We start from the raw sequence: 6395 nt of genomic DNA, 5'->3' as shown, positions 1-6395 counted from the left end.
ATTCAATAAACATTTCAGCTCAAAATTCACAATGACCAATTCCCAGTAATTTTTACAAGTTCATATGTTCAAGCTGCCAACACCAGTGATTTCTACCTAGAAATCAAGAGTAGTGTTTATGTTGCTTAAGACTTTGATAATTACAATTTATTTGTTTATGCTCAATTGTCTTGAATAACACAATTCAAGAGAGCTTAAGACTTATTTTGATTCAGCACCAGTGATTTCTACCTAGAAATCAAGAGTAGTGTTTATGTTGCTTAAGACTTGGATAATTACAATTTGTTTGTTTATGCTCAATTGTCTTGAATAACACAATTCAAGAGAGCTTAAGACTTATTTTGATTCACAAATCCAACCACAACTCAACTTTTTCATAGGCATCATATAGGAAACTTTGAAAGCAAAACATAGTTCAACAACAAGACTACTTATAGGTATTGATTTAGAACATGTTATGAACTAAATGACATGCATGAATTAGACTCAAAATTGAAAAGATAGGCTAAGAATGAGAATAATACATGAACAAATGTATCTAGAATTCAATCAACAAAATCAAAATTCAACAGAAACTTAGAACATAATGTGACAATTATTATGACTAAACATGACTCTAAGACAACATGGATTAAGTGATTTACACTTAGATTTTTGTGTTTCTTTTTCTAATCAAGATTTTGGAAGAAAATTTAGATCTAAAGGTTCAGCACAATAAGATTATGACTAAAAAATGATAGAACCTAAAATCAACACAAAAACATGATTCAAGAGTAGATCTATAAAATTTGAACCATAGAAAAGCAAGAACAAATGTAGATCTAAGATTTAATCAACCAAGCTTTTTGAACAAGCTAATTTGTAGAAGCTCATTTGTTTGATATATTCTGACGGATAGCATTCTATCATTGGTTTTGCTTATTCTTAATAGTTTTCAATTTAATAGTTTCCCACTTCCCCTATGATCAAGGTCGTACCTGAATCAAATAAACATTAAAAATGCAGTATCTAGGAAGTGATCCTAGGTTGTCTCCCAACGAGCAATGATCAACCAAACGTTCATAACAGATAGTAATAAAATAGTAACAAATTGGGGGGTTTGTTTGTTTTTGTAAATTAAACAGCGAGTAAAATTGAATTAGAAAATATCAGAATTAAAACATGTTGCCTCCCCTTGATTCACAAGCAAGACTCTTATCCTAGGTTACGAGAGTTTATCCTTTATCAGTTCAACCACTTAATCTAACCCTAAATTAAATTACTAAGCGAAATTTAACATAAGGCATTCATTACGTAATTAAGCAACACATACAACAATTAATCATGAACGATCATTAAGCATGAACGTAAATTAAGCGCAGAGACAATTAATCAAGCACTAAGCATGCATGAATTAATGGCAACAAATACAGAGTAATTGGTGAAGAGGAAAAACTGATCAGAGTTTAATAGTAATAATAGAACCTCAAAGAGAACAGTGCTTGATCCTAAAGAGAAAACAACGTTGGAGACTTAGCATTCCATTAATCAATAGAGAAGGAAATTTTATTGCTGAAACGAAAAGTAAAAACTGGAATTGCGAAACAAAAAAATGTCTAAAAGAAGAAAAGCCTCAAACTAAAAACAAAAACAGAAGAGAGAAGAGAGAGGAGAGAGCCTAAACTAGAACCTTTGTCCCACATTGTTTTCAATACTGCCGGAAAACCCACATTGTCCTTGCTCGAACCCACAGAACCCCCTACACTGCTCTTGGAAGTGTGCCTAGAAGAAAACCCTACATACACTGTTGGTACTAGGGTGCTGAAACACTCGTGGGTGCTCAAAGCTCAAAGCTTTCTCTGCGAGGTACGTAGGTCAACTTCGTGTATGCTAAGTTTCCGTGGGTGTTCATGTTTTATTGATGATAATAATAATAATAATAATACGTCTTCAATTGCAGTATTGCTGATTGAGGTACGAGGAAAGCTTAAAGTTTCGTTCCATTTTGTTAGATCTCACTGCCATTGTCACTGTTTGGGTTCGAGGTAAGCTTGGTCTCTTTTTCATTTGTAGTTTACTTAGGAAACATGTTGAAGTTTTGATGACATGACAAATACTCATTCGAAATCATAGGGTCCTCTCTCTATTCTCTCTACCAATATGATATTAGTAAGTAGTAACATAATTTTGATGACATGACAAATACTCATTCGATCAAAACATTTCTTAAAGTTTTTCAATATGACCAAGTTGGTCAAGTTAGTAGAGTAAATTGATGAAATGAGAGAAACGAGCCAAGTTTCCTAGTCACGAGCCAAATTGACCAAATTCCAATTTAAGTATGTTTAAGAATGTTTACTAGTTCCATTACTGAATTGTAATTTTGCTTGTGTTTAAGAATGATGGGTCTTATTCTACACCCATCATGTGACTGAGAGACACAAAGAGAGTGGGAGAGACACATATACATACATACACACATGAAGAAGCTGTTACCGTATTCACAATTTCCGCTTCCAATTAAAAAAATAAATCAATATCAACAAAAAAAAACAAACAAACCCTACTCTACTTACTGCTACCAAAATTTGTCAACAATTTCTATACTATTAGTTCCCATGTTTTGTTTTTACATTGTGGAATCTCACAGGTGGCAAACTTTAACAACCTCATTCATTGTCGCTACTTCAAAACCCAAATTTTGGTCACCCATTGTCATATTCCCATTCATTCCTCCGATAGCACAAAGTCAAACTCACCCGGTGAGGTGAGGTGAGGTGATCGAAATTGGAACCTTCCATTCCCCATTTTGTACATTTTTCCGTTTCCCTCACACCACACCTCCAATTTTTCGTCTCTTTTTTTTTGTCAGATAAAAAAGAACAGATAAACAAAAAAATGAAATAAAAATGAGAGAGTGGAGTAGCTGGAATACCTACTCCATCAAGAAGCGTTTAACAATCTTCACGATAGATTACTCAATCCATAATGATTATCCAGTTCAAGAAGCAGAAGCCTAAAGCTAGTTTCTGATGGCTTCTCCAACAAATTAACGTGATTGGAGTGATGAAGGAGGTAGAGGAGGCTATGCCCAAGGTACAAGATTTAATAACAGAATGCCATCTTATATTACAAAGTAACTTTCATTTTGATTCTCCCAGTACAATTTATTCATTAGGATTTAGGATACACCATAGCATCGAGCTTATTTATATGAAGTCAAATTTCCTGAGGTGTAAATACCTAATGGCTTAGGGAACATAGAGATTCAACTAATACATTCAGAATTTTTCCTTTGTTCTCTCAAAAACTTCTTCAGCAATGTTAGCTTATCTGCCATCAGCCCTTTTAATCTTCAATTGTGCCTTCTGATAGAATCCAGTACCTCACAATGCATCTGAAATGAAGTCATCGAACCCAATAGCAATTGCTGCCTCTGCCTTTGCTCCATAAACCAACCTCTGTATAAATTTAATATTGTAAGAAAGTGTGCCCAAAAGTAACCATTGTAAAATAATTCAATATTGATGTAATATTAATTAATTAGAAATTATCTTAAATATGATTTTAAAATAATTATTGAAAAAATCGATAATATTTTTATATTAATAAGAATATGAAAATAGGTACCAAAGAATTGACAACTCGCACATTTACTAAATCAATTGAATTAGATTCTCTTTAATTATAAAATTCAATAATATTACAATATAGGATAACTTGTAATTAAATAACAGTGTGAAAAAACACAAGCAAAAACCATTTGGCACCACCAAACATAAATGGGACTACTAAACATTCTTAAACACAGACGTTTCAATCAGTCATGGTCTGGCACAAGCAAAAAATCAAAAGTCCCAATTTATAGAATGTTTAGTAGTCACATTACTGAATTGTAATTTTTTTTTTATAAAAAAAGTAGTGTGCAGTTTATTTATTTTTTAGTTATATAGCCGGGTTTGGCAAACATGCATTCTTCATCATGGGGAGTCTAATTAGGTGCTCTTTTAATGGCAGACACTACTAACATTGAATGAAGTGTGCTTCATGGGAAAGAAAAATTCTTGGAAGATACATGATTGCTCTTGTTGGTCGCTCATACTAAAGTAGTATCATTATTATACTAAGCAAAGAAAGCAACAGCTTAAGAAAAATAATTAATACGAGCACAACAGTAGCCTTTTAATTAAAACTAAGCCGTTTGAAGCTAGGTTACTTTATATCACCCCCTCTAATATCTACCAAAGTTCAAAATTGTGTCATAACTAACTTGAACGAGGCTACTTAATTCCCATCAATCTTTTGTGAGAATTTAACCCCCAATTGGACCTTATATATACATAACAAAAAGATAAGATCGGGGAAAGAAAACATTAAATGCTAAAAATCAAGTTTTTTTTTCTAGCATAGAAAAGTAAAGCAAGTCAGAGTTTGTTGATAAGAGTACAAAGTTGAGGTGATGCATAGTGGTGCCACCTGGTTCTCTGTGATTTTGCTATGCAGAAGAAACATTATGAAAATGATGGGTGTGGTAGGGAATGATGTGAAGCAGCAGCAATGGTAGTGGTAGGTGTTGTTGGCATGTGCTGAATGACCTTTCTACTCCTTGAGAGGACAAGAAGGTCCTTCTTCTTCTTATTGAAAGGGAAAGAAGCACTTTTGGTAGAAGAAGAGTCTTGTTGGGGTGAAATGGCCACTGGGGGGATCTCAATGGAGTTGAGTTGTGGAGGAGGGTGTTGCCACTGTGGGACTGGTCCTGCTAAGAAAAGTGTCTGAAGCAGTGGTCCAGCTTCCACCACTGCCTTTAAGAGTTTCCCTTTTTTAGGCAATGGTTTCTTTTCTGCCAACTCCATTACCACCTGCAGTGGTGTTGTTTGATGTGGGGTTGAACTTCCACCAGGAGAGGGCATGTTGTTGTTTCCTTCACAGCCAGAAGATGCAGAATGCTTTTCAGAGAAGCCTTCTTGTTGCTCTTCTTCACTTTGTGATATGGTATCTCTTTGATGTGTTTGAACAAATTGGTGTTGTTCTAGCTGTTGCTTCTGTTGGAGTTCTAGTTTTTCCAGCATTTTGCTTGTGCCTCATATCTCTCCTTGATGACCCTGCTTAAGAGGTCATTCACATGGATCAATTCACATTCTCTTCTTGTAATCTCCTCCTTAGCTGATGCAATTGTTGCATCTAGCAACAAGGTTGTGTACAAAAGAGAATTTCTCAAGTCCTCTAACCCCTGCTAGTTCAACAATGATACAATTATACTAAATAATTTTAGAAAAACAACTGGAAAAAAAAGGACAGAAAGAGCCAAAATTTGAAAAACACAAAGGGCAAATAGTAAGTGCATTCGGCTTTGTAACAAAAATAGGCAGTATGTCCACAAGGACAATTATTATCTGATCTTCAAAGAAGGCATCACGACCATCATCCAAAAAAAAGTGAAAGCAGGTACAGGTTACACAAAACGAAAGAGGAAGTTTTATGGGAAAATGTCCATTCATAAGCAGCATCAGCATAAAATAGGCAAAAGAAATCAAGTACATTAAAATTCACCCAATTTAGATTCAACGTACCCTGTAAAAAATAGACAAGTAAGGAAGTTTTCCAAATAAAGTATAAATCACAGATGTTGAAACAACATTTGTCATTAATATCATAAACGACAAGTCAACATAGATACTGTAAAGAGAGAGAGAGAGAGAAAACTATTATTATTTCTTAGCCTAGTAGTAGTAGTAATAGTAAGCATAAATCCCCAACAGCCTTCAAGGATCATGAAGTGAATCTTGCATCGCCAAGACCAAAGAAGGAGTACCTGATCGGGGGAACTGGGAGAAGCATCAGCCAAAAAGTTGGAGATGACCGGAGCCCTGTCCTTATGAAGGATGTAATGGTGATGGCGGCGAAGTCTGGGATCAGCGCCAGCTCCGCTGGCAGCAGCAGCGGAAGCGTTGTTAGCAGAACGATGATGATGCATTTGAAAGAGTAGGAAAGAGTGGTTGAATTCCCAGAGAGCCGTGGCGAGCTTTCTAGCAGAAACAGAAAGAACGTTGCTGCTATGGTAGTTGTGAGTGTGAATTGGAGTACAGGGGCCCCTACTTTTCCCTAGCAGATGATGGCACATGTGTACATGTAAAACTAAAAGTAAATAATTTAAGTATGTCAATTAAAAAGTAACTAGTTCCACTTGGTTTATTCAGTTTAGGAGTGTTCTAAGGCTTTATGTTGATTATATAGCTAAAGCAGAAGCAGCAGCTGCTATCCCAGCAGCAACTTTTATGCCCAAACTATTCTTTTTCTTCTCCGAATCAATATTTACTATAGCAATAAAATGAAAGTTAAATTAGAGAGTCTCAGTAAAAATCAATTTTATTAACCAAATTAGAGAGACTCAGTTAAATTAGAGAGACTCAATAAAG

General features: G+C 35.0%; 1 pseudogene; it reads right to left on the bottom strand.

Moving 5' to 3' along the window:
• Positions 1–3983: 3983 nt before the first annotated feature.
• On the bottom strand, positions 3984–6100 carry LOC114404952 (annotated as a pseudogene).
• Positions 6101–6395: the final 295 nt, after the last annotated feature.

This window comes from Glycine soja, chromosome 3 (assembly GCF_004193775.1).
Source record: "Glycine soja cultivar W05 chromosome 3, ASM419377v2, whole genome shotgun sequence".
Classification (NCBI taxonomy): Eukaryota; Viridiplantae; Streptophyta; class Magnoliopsida; order Fabales; family Fabaceae; genus Glycine; species Glycine soja.
Note: the sequence above shows the minus strand (reverse complement) of the source record. Positions and strands in the feature narration are given on the sequence as shown.